This window comes from Pelodiscus sinensis, chromosome 3, assembly GCF_049634645.1.
Source record: "Pelodiscus sinensis isolate JC-2024 chromosome 3, ASM4963464v1, whole genome shotgun sequence".
NCBI classification, from domain to species: Eukaryota; Metazoa; Chordata; order Testudines; family Trionychidae; genus Pelodiscus; species Pelodiscus sinensis.
Genome location: NC_134713.1, coordinates 24,174,264 through 24,186,856, shown reverse-complemented (window position 1 = coordinate 24,186,856; position 12,593 = coordinate 24,174,264). Strand labels below are relative to the sequence as shown.

The window sequence follows — 12,593 nt, the reverse complement described above, 5'->3', positions numbered from 1 at the left end:
ATGAAGCCTGGCTTCATAGGTCATGTTCTCTAGACCTTTAATCATTCTTGTCGCTCTTCTCTGTACCCTTTCCAATTTCTCCACATCTTTCTTGAAATGTGGCACCCAGAACTGGACACAGTACTCCAGCTGAGGCCTAACTAGTGCAGAGTAGAGCGGCAGAATGACTTCACGAGTTTTGCTTACAACACACCTGTTGATACAACCTAGAATCATATTTGCTTTTTTTGCAGCAGCATCACACTGTTGACTTATATTCAACTTGTGGTCCACTATGACCCCTAGATCCCTTTCTGCCATGCTCCTTCCTAGACAGTCGCTTCCCATCTTGTATGTATGGAACTGATTGTTCCTTCCTAAGTGGAGCACTTTGCATTTCTCTTTATTAAACCTCATCCTGTTTACCTCTGACCATTTCTCTAACTTGCTAAGGTCATTTTGAATTATGTCCCTATCCTCCAAAGAAGTTGCAACCCCACCCAGTTTGGTATCATCTGCAAACTTAATAAGCGTACTCTCTATCCCAATATCTACATCATTGATGAAGATATTGAACAGTACGGGTCCCAAAACAGATCCTTGCGGAACTCCACTTGTTATCCCTTTCCAGCAGGATTTTAAGATACTGTATGTTGGTGAAAGAGTCAGTGACATTTTCCTGGTTGGAGAGATAGTACAATACCAAGACCAGGGCTCTTGCCATCTCAGTTTGCATTCCCAAACTTCATCTACTTGTTTCTTTGCTTTGCTTACTATGAAGAAAAATATTATGTAAAATGAATATCCAGAGTCTTACATTAAGTTTTAACTTACTCTCAGGGCTGCCCAGAGGATTCAAGGGGTCTGGGGCAAAAGCAATTTTGGGGGCCCCTTCCATAAAAAACAGTCTCAGACCTCAGACATTCTCGTGGGGGCCCCTGCGGGGCTTGGGGAAAATTGCCCCACATGCTCCCCTCCCTACTCCCCCCCCCCCCCCCCTCCCGGTGGCCCTGTTTATTCTACATAGCTTTGCTTTCCCCATGTCAGCTTTGGGCCCTGTACTAAGTAAATTGTATTTAATTCTTGAGCACTAAGCTTTGCCCACAGTTGGAGACTGTGATTTTTAACATATGTAATAGAGAATTAGTAACGAGCCTTGGGGTACATGAACACTTGGCTTTATCCACATCTCTCTGAAAGTTCATAAGGAAGCAATGAGATTCTTGTGCTGGCTGATGGATACCTCAAACACAGGTTTTGACACTAAAACCTCAGCATGTGCCAATCGCACACAGCAATGTCTGAAATTCCCCAAATTTCCTCCAGGCCAGCAGAAAGGAGATATGGGGTACAAATTGGCACATGCTTCCTTTTTACTGTGTATCAGTAAAAAATTACTCAGCAGGAGAGTCTGACCCTTGATCATGTCCTGGTGCTCCAGTGTGATTTCAATGGAACAATGTAAAAGCAACAAAGCACAGAAAAACAGATGTTGGGAGTTCAGAGCCAGCAATGAAGCAATTACATTTTATTGACATCAGTTTAGCCTGATTAATATTTGCCTTATATTTGTCTAGATCTTATTGAAGAAAGCATAAATATAATCACGTTTTAAAGACTTTGTTGTGAAGAAAGTATTTCATTTGCTTCATAGTCTATCTTAGTTTATTTACCATCTTATCTAGCTCTCATGCAAGGCATAGTATCATTGAATGAATGACTTCTAAATGGATCAGAACCCACCAATCCATATATGCTTCTGTGTTGAGCTAGCATGCAGTAGCTCCCTTGGAAGTCACTGTTTATTACACTGCAAAAATACTAATAATGAGGTTGCTCCATATTGTGGAAAACTTAAAAAACAACAAATATTCTTGCAGCACCTTAAAGACTCAATTCACCTGAAGAATGGGTTGTGCCCACAAGAGCTCTTGATACCATCTACCTGTTTTGTTAGTCTTTAAGGTGCTGCAAGACTATTTGTTCTTTTTAAGTTTTTCCAGTTACAGACTCAGATACCCCTCTGAAGCTCCATATTAAGGTTAAACTTAAGACATGTCACTAGATGGCAGTGTGTCTGCCAGTCTACTGTTTATTGCCCATGTCACATTTCAATCTGATTCATAAATGTTCAACTCCTTTTCTGTTCACAATGTGCATATTAACATCAAATTACAGAATTTTTGTTAATATTAAAATATAAAATATCAAAGAAATGAAAGACGGTTTTCTCCTTATTCTAAGGTAAGAGATATTTATCATTTGACTTGATGATTATTCCAATACCATATCAGTAATACAACTGCAGTATAAATGTGTTGAACTGTTTGCAGTTGATGGGATCTTGCAATTACTTTTTTTTAACTGAATACTGGATTTTCAGAATTTAATTGTGATACACTGTTAAGAGAACTAAACCCGTGGTAGTGCATTCTTCTGTATTTTTCTATCTAGTTTTTTATTAATTTATAATTTTACGTATGAGCTGCCTGTGTTGTTCCAATTTAGTCTTCATAATTGGAACATTTTCTTAGTACTAGATTTTCTAGATATGAGAGACAGAGTAGCAGGCAGTCCTTAGAAATGTGTGCTAGTACTTACTGCTATGTGGCGCTAATTGCAAACCCATTGAATGTATTGAAAAAGCTCTCAATCACTTCAGCAGGCTTTTTTATCAGACTGTGTATGAATGGCAGAGAATTTAATTCTTTCATCACACTAAAGTGTGGACACCTCAAATCTATGGTTTATCTAGCTTCTATAAGATTAAGGAATCAGTATTCTTATTGCCATCTCCCCTCTTCATTATTCAGAATCTCATGAAACATGTTCCTAGAACCCATCTCCAAAACAGTTTTCTTTCAACAATGCAGGCTGTTATATATGGAATGGCCTCTTAGCTCTAGATCAGAGAGATCACACAAGCATGTCTTGCAACTCATGTTGAACCTGGTGGAGTGAGTCCTTAAACCCTCATAACTTGAACCTCAGCTACACTGCAATATTTTAACACAAAATGTAGTTCATTTATAAAACCTTTTACTGAGACAGGTTCCCCACCACTCATCACATAAAGTATAGGGGAAATCTAATGTATGTAATCTCAGTGACTGGTTTTTTAAATAATTTCAGGGAAAGCAAATGAAAAAAAATGGATATTTGTTTGTATTAAATAAAATGCACTATTAAGAGAAGATTGGCCACCAATGCCTAGAACTCATTTGCTGCCTGCAATTGATGACTGGGAACATAAGTCATTTAGGCGATGTCTACTCTAGGAAACTATTTTGAAATTACTAAATTCAACTTAAGAACTCCCGAGTTAACAAATTTGAACTAGCGTGTCCTTGCTACAGGGAAGCATTGAAATAAGTCCAAGGGAGGCTCCATTCATGTGGATGTGCTACCTCGCACATAGAGCCCCAGGAAGCACTCTACGAAGCTGCTGGAGGCCTCTCAGAGGCCAATAAATTTGAATTAGTGGCACCAGAGCATCCACATTAATGTTATTTCAAAATTACTATTTTGGAATTAGTGTTACTCCTTGTGAAAAGCAGGAATACAGAGTTTAAATTCCATGGCCCATTATTTTAAACTATCAGGCTTGGTACGGTGAATGCACCGCTTATAAATTTGACCTGTGAGGGGAAGAGAGAGGATGTTATTTTGGAATAAGGTCCTAGTGTAGATAAGGGCTTAGAGAGCATCTCCATGTTTGGGATCAAAGGATGATTCAGTCAGTCCACTCAGATCACAACCTGTGTTAGTGGAGGTTCTCGTGCTGTGGGAAATTCCTCTCACAGTAAGAAGGTTAAATACAGACTGTCCTATGTGGCAGCTGGATGAATTCTGAATGAAACCAAGTGTAATGGAGGCTTGCCCATGTGTTGGAAAGCCTGAGGCTAAGCCAGCCCCAATTATAAGAGGAGTCTCATCAGAGAGGACTTAAGTGATTCCAATATAAAAAGCAGCAGTAGCTGGGTGGGGGTGTTATAAGAATAGCCAAGACTAGCAAAGGTAGGAAGCTTAGCAGTAAACTGAAGATGCTCAGGAAACAGGAGAATGTGGCGCTGAGACCAGTGGAAGGAGCTTCTGAAGGCTCCTAGCATGGTAAAGCCTGTGACTGGGAAAAAGAAATAAGATGAACTGGAAAACTGTATTTGTTCTAGACTTGAGTGCTGGTTTTGATAAACTTTTTTGCCAGTCTGAGGAGAATTCGTGACAAGTGAATTAAAGGATTAAGTTTAGAAGGTTGCTGGAGACTGATTTCTTACAGAGGCCTGTATGAAGAGGAAATAGAAGCACAATGATCACACCAGCAAACCTGGCTCTGAGGAGGGGCTTGTGAGGGACTATGAAGCCACTGCACAACACCAAGTCTGATCCAGATTTTTTGAGGTGAAGAAGACAGTCCAAAATGATAGAAAATGACATTGTTATTTTAGAAGACTGGACACAAAATTTGCCATTAAATTACTTCTGTTACAAAAACTATTATACCAATGACATACAAATAATATACTGCCTATAACTTTGTAGGGGCAATGAATAAATTATTATGAATTGCTTTTTAATTGTAAGATGATATTAAGCTTGTGCTGAAGGATGCAGCTCCTGGGGTCATATGATGCTGTCAGCTTCTTGACTTTCATTTTAAATAAAATGGCTCCTAATTCACATACCGTTGGGGAAATAAACTTGAATGGAATATAACTGCTCTAGTGATGGTTGAAACAATAGATCCTTTTGATATGAGCTTGGTACTGCTTGATAGGCTGATGACATGGAAACACACATCTCTAGGGGGCCCTGACAACACTGTGCCAGCAGACCTTCATGTGTAGGAACCCTAACTGCCATATCTCACAGATTTGCAAAGGTGGACTGAGTTGGGGCTGTCACTAACAAAGTCCTCTTCTCAGGTACATAAGTACCAAATCTGCTTTCCTCTGGCATGGGACGTAACCCCAGGCCCACTGCTGGAGCGGGGAGTGGGGGTAGGGCAAGTGGAGCAACTGCCCCAGGGCCCGGTGATTCAGAAGGGTCCAGAGCTCCTGGCTGCTGCCACTGCTGCTACTGTCCCAGGCCTTTTAAATCCCTGCCTGAGCATTATGTCCCATGTTCCAAAGCCCAAGGAAGTGCTGATGGTGCTGAAGGCTACAGGGAGCACAGCGTGGTCTTGGCAGAACTGAAGATTGGCTGCCCCTAGCCCTACTTCTTCTTCCCAAGGCTCCATCCCTTCCAGGATCATGGAGCCACGCCCCCCACCATCTCTGGTGGCTTCCTAGAGACCCTGAAAAGATTTGGCTCCCAGTTTTTAAGTGTGTTGAGCAGGGGATTACTCATGCAGAAAAGGGAAAACCAGCCTGTCTATAATGAGTGGTGCTTGGTCCTTTTGCAAATAGCTTACATATAGTATGGCTATGCCCCCAGATTGCCAGAATTTAGTCCTGTAGATTACTCATATCATAACTTCTGGCATCTTTTAAAATCAAGTTTTGTTAGCAGCTGGAATTAATGTTACCACTGCTGGAGGAAGCAGCTTTTCTGATAGAGTAGGAGGACTGTAACTATGAAAGCTAAATCATTAAACTATTATTTTATAAACTCAGCAAAAAAATAACTAGATAAGAACCTTGGCAAGAAAACAGGATTTCTCTTAGGAGACATTTTAGTTATATAACAGCTTAACCTTCAATTTAATTGAATGCTATAATATTAGCTACTGAAATTATGGAGACTGCTTCAGTCCTTACCTGCACAAAGAAATGCATTTTTCAATCATGTCAGGAGATGTGTAAATGTTACTCTTTTAATACATATCATCAGCCAAATTTTCAAAAGAAGGCATTTAACATTGTGCATGTAAAAATACTTCCATGTCTAGTATATGGATTAGAATATGCCTTTCCATATGCACAAATGGAAAACCCCACATACCTGGTTTCTTATTATATGCACATCTGTGTTTTGAAATAGTAATTTGAAAATTTGGCCTGGTGGATATATTTACTCATTTGCATTCTGTATAAATCACATTAACAGAATTAATGGGAAAATATGGAGGCCTAAATTTTCAAATCTGAGTGCCCAACTCTAAAGACCATGAAATATTTCTTAGGCTCCCAAATACAAATGGTCTGGTTCCCAAAAGTAGTGAGTGAGCTCCTTCTGCTCCTTTTATTTTTAACAGGATTGTGGCTGTTCAAAAGTCTCAGAAATCAAACTTTTATTAGGGCTCCTGTGCATGGAGTTAAGAGCCTTCATTAAAAAGTCTAAAATCTTGGCTATTTTTTAAAAGTATATATTAATGATACAGTACTTCTGTAAAACAGTTATTTGCTAGTTCCCCAGTTTTGCATTTAACTGACCCCATTGCCTTTACCTCCTTTAATTCAGAGCACAGTCTTTATTTATTCTTTCATTTTAACAAGGTTCTTTATTTTTTGTATTAATCCTTGTCTATTCAATCTTACCCAACTTTTCCATTTTAATTTAAGTTATCTTCTCCTTAATGCTAATCCTTTCCCATCCAATCTTACAGTTATTTATCTTTGGGAAATTATTTTCTGATGCATTATGAAATTAAATACAAACATGCCTTATCAAAATAGCCTTTGACTTTTACCTCCTTTAATTATAACTTCACCATAAAGGAGTCAAATGTGAATGATTATTTTTTTACTCCATTTTATAGTGGAAGACTCCTAAGGAGTGATTTAGGGCAAAAAGTTTATTGGAAACTGCAAGACTAAAATCAAGGGTCATTACTGCACAATTTATATAACAAGTCACCTACTAGAGGAGTATTTATGCACTGACGATGGAAAAGTGAAATGTTTTTCATACCTTCTAATATAATTATTTGAACTTGTTAGAAAGCTTTCAACCTCCAGATCTACAATGTGCGATAAAACGCGAACAGCATATAAACCTTTGTGCTAATGGCTAGCAAATAACCCATTAGAACAATCCACCTTTCTTCTACAGCTCTTTGCTAAATGTGCAGTACTGGATGTCATTGTGCAGTGATTTTAGTGATTATGTCTTTTGCCACAATGTCTACGGCTCTACCTAGGAATCAGTGAAGTTCTGCTGTACAGGGGAGGAGAATGGTTCATAGTTAGATCACACTCTCTTCTGGAAGTTTTCCGGAGCTCAGTGAATGCCCCCTAATTGCTGCAAGAACTGGGAGTTGGAGCAGAGTACAGCAACACAGTTGCTCATCCAATCATTAGCAGCTCCTGCTCAATGTTTCTGCTGCTACTTTGCAGACTGTGGGAATGTTCTTGCAAGTGGGCATGTGCATCCCCCCTCACAAACATACACATGATCTACCAGTCTGAGGTCAGTTGACCTGCATTGAGAGCAATACAGAGAATTCCCTCCATTATTATACTTCAGTAAAGACTTATAAAAACAGGTTTTAATGTCTCTAACACTCATGGGTGAATGCTCTTACCACATCTGATGATATTTTACACTTCCTTCTATTACATTTTGGGGTTAGAGCTTAAGGAAATCAAAAAATTGTATAGAGTAAAAAGTGTCTCTGCTCACACAATGAGGGGACTAATCCCACAAAACCTAAGTGGTTTTAAGCTTGATCTTAACAAATTAATGAACAGGATCATATGATGAGGTTGCATATGGGAGATGGAGACTGTACTCAATGATCCAGGAGGTACCTTCCAGTCCTATGTTCTTAGAGTTCCTAAAATAAATGGATTCAGATTGGGTGCTTGATTGGTAGCATAGGAGATGGAGAGGCTGATTATTTCTGAGCTAGAAACATTAAACCAAATAAAAACATTAGGCAGGCCTAATTCACCACAAGGTGCAAACTCCCAAAACATTTTGCTGTCTAAAATTAGCTAGAGTCTTTTACAATGTATTGGAACATCTACATTCATTTCACCCACTATATAAAGGTACAATGTTTTAATTTTATAATCATAGAACCATGGGGCTAAATGGGTATGCAAAGCCTAACCTCCTGCCAAGATTTTTTTTGTGTCTATACCATCCTAGACAGATGGCTATCCAGCCTCCAATGGACAACCTCCAGTGAAAGAGCTTCCTCAACCTTCTGAGGCAGTCAGTGCCATTGTCCTACTATTCTTACACTTTGGAAGTTTTTCCTGCAATTTAATCTGTTGTTTTCAGTGTTAACCAATTGCTTCTTGTCCTGCCCTCTGTGGCAAGTGAGCAATTTTTCTTCATTTTTAATGGAAGCTTTTCATATGTTTGAAGACTGCTATCATGTCCCCTTTAATTGCCGTCGTTTCAAATGAAACTGACACAGTTCCCTCAGTCTTTACTCATATGACCTTTGATCATATTTGTCACTCACTTCTGGATCCTTTCCAGCTGCTGTACATCCTTTTCGTAAAGCAGTAATTAAAGTGGACACAGTACTCCAGCTGAGGCCAAGTAGAGTGGTACTAATAGCTCCCGTAACTAGCATGCTATGCCTCTGTTAATGCAACCCAAAATTGTATTTGCTTTTTTCCCCCCCAACAGCACTGCATTGCAGACTGATGTTGAGTTTGTGAACCATGACAACTCCAAGACCCTTTTCAGCTGCTGCCAAGCCAGTTGTCCCTCATTCTATATTTGTGCAGTTGGGTTTCTTTTTTGTTTCTTATTGTTAGAGAAGTTGCTCTTTTTTCAATATATTTTCTTTTTCACTGCATTAGTCCAAGGGAATCTCTATAAATATTCACAAGGGTCTTATAGTTTTCTAAAAATAATTTGTTTTTACGTACATAGTAGTTATTAATCATGCTTTTTTTCCAGTAATGCCTAGGGCTCAAGCAAAATTGGGGCTTCATGGAGATAGTAGATCAAATCTGATCCTATATATTAGTACAGTGCCTAAGAACTTGTTATCTAAATAGACAAGACAGACATTGAGAAGCCACAAGGAATATAATATAGAAGCAGAAGTAACAAAAAAAATGGTGACAAACATTACATTAGGTTTTGCATTAGAAAGTGAGTTGGATGAAGAGGTGTTACATATTATTTCCAGTGTTTATTGCTGAGAGTTTAACTTTTGTATTAATGAGATGTCAGATAACTCAGTTCAGTCAGATAATAAGCAAAGATATATCAATACAATCCAGGCCATTAGATACAAATCAGGAAGACAGACTTGTAGTTTATGCCTTCACTGTATTCCGTGAGTTCAGTGCCATTCAGATTTATACCCTCTCTTGTTAATAACAAATAGAGAATTCCCCAGATTCCATTGTGTAATTACAGACTACTCATTTCATACCCATTTTTCATGGTACAAAAGCATCTGCACCAGTTATTTCAAATATACGGTAACACTTGTTCATATTTGGCAAATCTGAACAGAATGTACATAATTTCTCTAAAAGGTACTATACATAAAAGGAATAGAGATTATATACAGTCTACCACTGGTAAATTACCACTATAAAGTTTTGTTAGAACACAAGGCATTCTAGGATTATAACTACATAGTTATACAATTTAGCAGAAATACAAAGCCTTCTAGAAAGTTATATTAGTTAACACTGGAGATGGAAGAAAATTCATTATAGAATGTAGACATGTGATAGCACTATAGTCAAAGTGCAGGTGGCAAGGCATTCAGAAGATCCTTACCTTAACCTCTAATTCCCATGTTTTAAGAATTTTTGGGGTGGATTGGTTGTGTTCTGTTGCTGCCTTCACTGTGCTGTGCCCAGTTAGCACATGGTGTGGGAGAGGCATTTGAATTATGTGGAGCTTCCCCGCTAAATTCTTTCCCCATCGCTACCCCACAATCCTGTCCAAAGTAATAATTCCATTTTATAGAGCCCCACATTTTCTACTTTCACTGTGCTGTGTTAGTTTTTGTATTGAAGAGTAGTAGTCGGGTGGAAGTTGGCAAGTTTTGGCAGCTCCATAGAGAGCATCTGGAGATTGGGCACGGTGGAAATCATGCTACATGGCTGGGATTATAGGAAGCATTGGGAAAGGGGCACTTCACTTTTTCCCAAGTGGACAGGGGCAGAGCATATTTTACATTTGGATTTGGAGGAGGAGGGACATGGTGGTTTGTTGGTGTTTTGTCCTGCCACAGTTCCTTGCAACTCTAGTCCTGTATTTGCACAGCACCTAGTGCCATGGGGTCTTGATCCATAACAACAAGACAACCCCAATCCAAAGAACTGACAGTGACAGTAAAATGCAGAGATGATAGTGAGATGCAGACACAAGGGGTGAGCACCAGGAAATAATAAGCGCTATGTGACAGGGTGGCTCATTGTTTGGTTTGTCCTCATGGCTGTTATAGGGATCAGCTCTGTTAGCTGGTGCCCCTTCTTCTGGTGGCATCTGCTATTACTTCTCCCTCAGAGAGTCACATTAATCTGAGGACCACAGCATCCTCTTCATGACACAGTCCTCTGGCTGCATCACATTGTGTCCTCTCCCTTCCAGGAGATGGTGTCATAGTCTGCAGGCCAGCCAGTTCTGTCAGTGGCAAGTAGAGATGAGGGTGGGTACTGCCTCCCACTCAGTACCTTTTCCCAGGCACTTTCCCAATAGCTTTGGCACTTTCCATGCCCTTACCTTAGGTCCTCAGCCTGCAGATCCCTGCAGACCACCAGGAGCTGCCTTTAGCTCCCCAGGTTTTTGCATGCAGCACTGCTCTGACTGGAATTCTTGTTGCCTTCAGCCTGCCAGGCAGTCTGTCCTTCTCCCTCCTCAAGATCCAGGGAGTGAATGAAGATGCTCTGCACTGCAGCTCATCTTATATGGGACTGCCTGATCCTGATTGGCTGTTCCTATAAGCCCTTATATGATTATCTGTGTTCTGTGCACCCTCTCTAGGGCTCTATGAACCCCCAAGTGTCCACTGTGGGGGCAGGCACCCCATCACAAGCTGGTATCACGGATTGTACAAAACCCACACTGGGAAACAAGGGGTTAAGGAACTGTTTGGGGCCCAACCAGCCCTGCCCCACCATCTCTCCAGCAAATGCTCCACTAGGTAGAGCAATTAAGAGAGGAAAACAGGTCATTTGGAGGTACAGCTGGAAGTGAGCAGATCTGCAGCCCACAGCTCCAGCAGTACAGAGCAGAGGGAAGCCTAAAGTATCTGACACAGGTGTCCAAAGAGACCCTCCATAAGGGAAGGAAGGACCTTCCCAGAAACTATCAGAGAGGGAAGTACCCGCTCTCACGGTCTGTGGACTCTAGACATTAGCCATTCTCTCCTCTTACTTATTTGATATGAACTCCCCACACAGGGGAAAACCCTGCATTTTGAGTGTGGGTGTTCACTGATGAGAGGAGGTGACCTAGGGAGGCAGCCTTAAGCAGCTTCATTTGCCAGACCACTGGTAGACTACAGGAGCTTTGGTTGGTTCCAGTGGAGTGGTAGTGCCAGGTCTCTCCTCCTCACAACTCCCCTACTGGACACAGATGAAGGCCTTTGTCATTAGGCCATAGTTCCAAACCAAATCCCCAGTGAGAACCATTACAGCTGGTCAAAAAAACAAAAAACAAAACCACAACAGAAGTTTTCCATCACAATATGGTGATTTGATGGAGTCAAACTGTTCCTTGGGAACATGTCAAAACTTTAGACAGAAATCAGGCAGACATGCTGGTTGGACTATTGAGTGGCTGGCTCAGCTGACTTCCTAACTAAATGATGGGAGGATGGCTTGGCAGGGGAAAAAAGGCAGTCAGGCATTTCCGGCATGATGTCCAGTTGGCTTACCTGCTGCCTAGCACTATGGCTCTCCAGTTTTCTGCCTAGCTGACTGGCAGGTGAACTACCTGGAAACTTACCAATCGGATTTCTGATTCTGTAGCCATTAGGGGACAGGTTTCTAAGCTCATTGGCTGCCCAGTCACCTTGCCAAGAAAGGCAGGGATCTGGAGGGCTGGTAAACAAGCAAGCCAGCCAACTCTACATCTGGTAGGTAGGAACATGGGTTGGTTGGTGCCAAAACAGATTGTTACATTTTGTTGGAAATCCTGAAATGATGACAGTTCTTCTGATATGGAATGGAATTTCAACAACCCAGAGTTTACTGTAAAACAAATGCCCTTTTCCAGGCAGCTTGTGAGGGGGCGCGAGGGGGTCACTCACCACCGTAGCGGGGGTCCGTCACCTGTCCCCGGAATCAGTCCATTCCGTCTGGCCAGGCCTCCGCTCACGGGCGTTTCCCCTCTGGACCCCTTCCAGTCACGTATGTCTCTTCACCACACTGCCCTCCAGCAGTGCCCAAGTCACTCGCTCTGTGCCCCCCTTCCAGGGGTTTGGTGTCTCTCTGGCAGGCCTCGGCATAGGCCTGGCAGGCTGGCCGTCCAAGCGCCCTCGCCCAGCCTGACTCTCTAGCCCTGCCCTAGCTCCAGAGAGCGTCCTGCTCCCTCAGCAGCCAGGCTCACACTGCCTGTGCTGAAGCAGCCCTTCCCCTTTATAGCTCCCAGCTGGGCCTTAATTGGCCAATGTGCCCAGCTGGGCTGAATTCCCCGGACCTGCTCCCGGCCAGGGTTTGGCTCTTAAAGGGCCAGTACAGGGCAGCTGCCCTGTTACACAGCTGTAAAAGCACTGACATAACAACTTTGGTCAATGTATTAGT

The 12,593-nt window shown here is 41.5% G+C and overlaps 1 long non-coding RNA gene across 1 annotated transcript in view; it reads left to right on the top strand.

Moving 5' to 3' along the window:
• LOC142827568 (uncharacterized) overlaps window positions 1-12,593 on the top strand; it is an 80,784-nt gene that overhangs the window by 37,908 nt on the left and 30,283 nt on the right. The window lies entirely within an intron of this gene.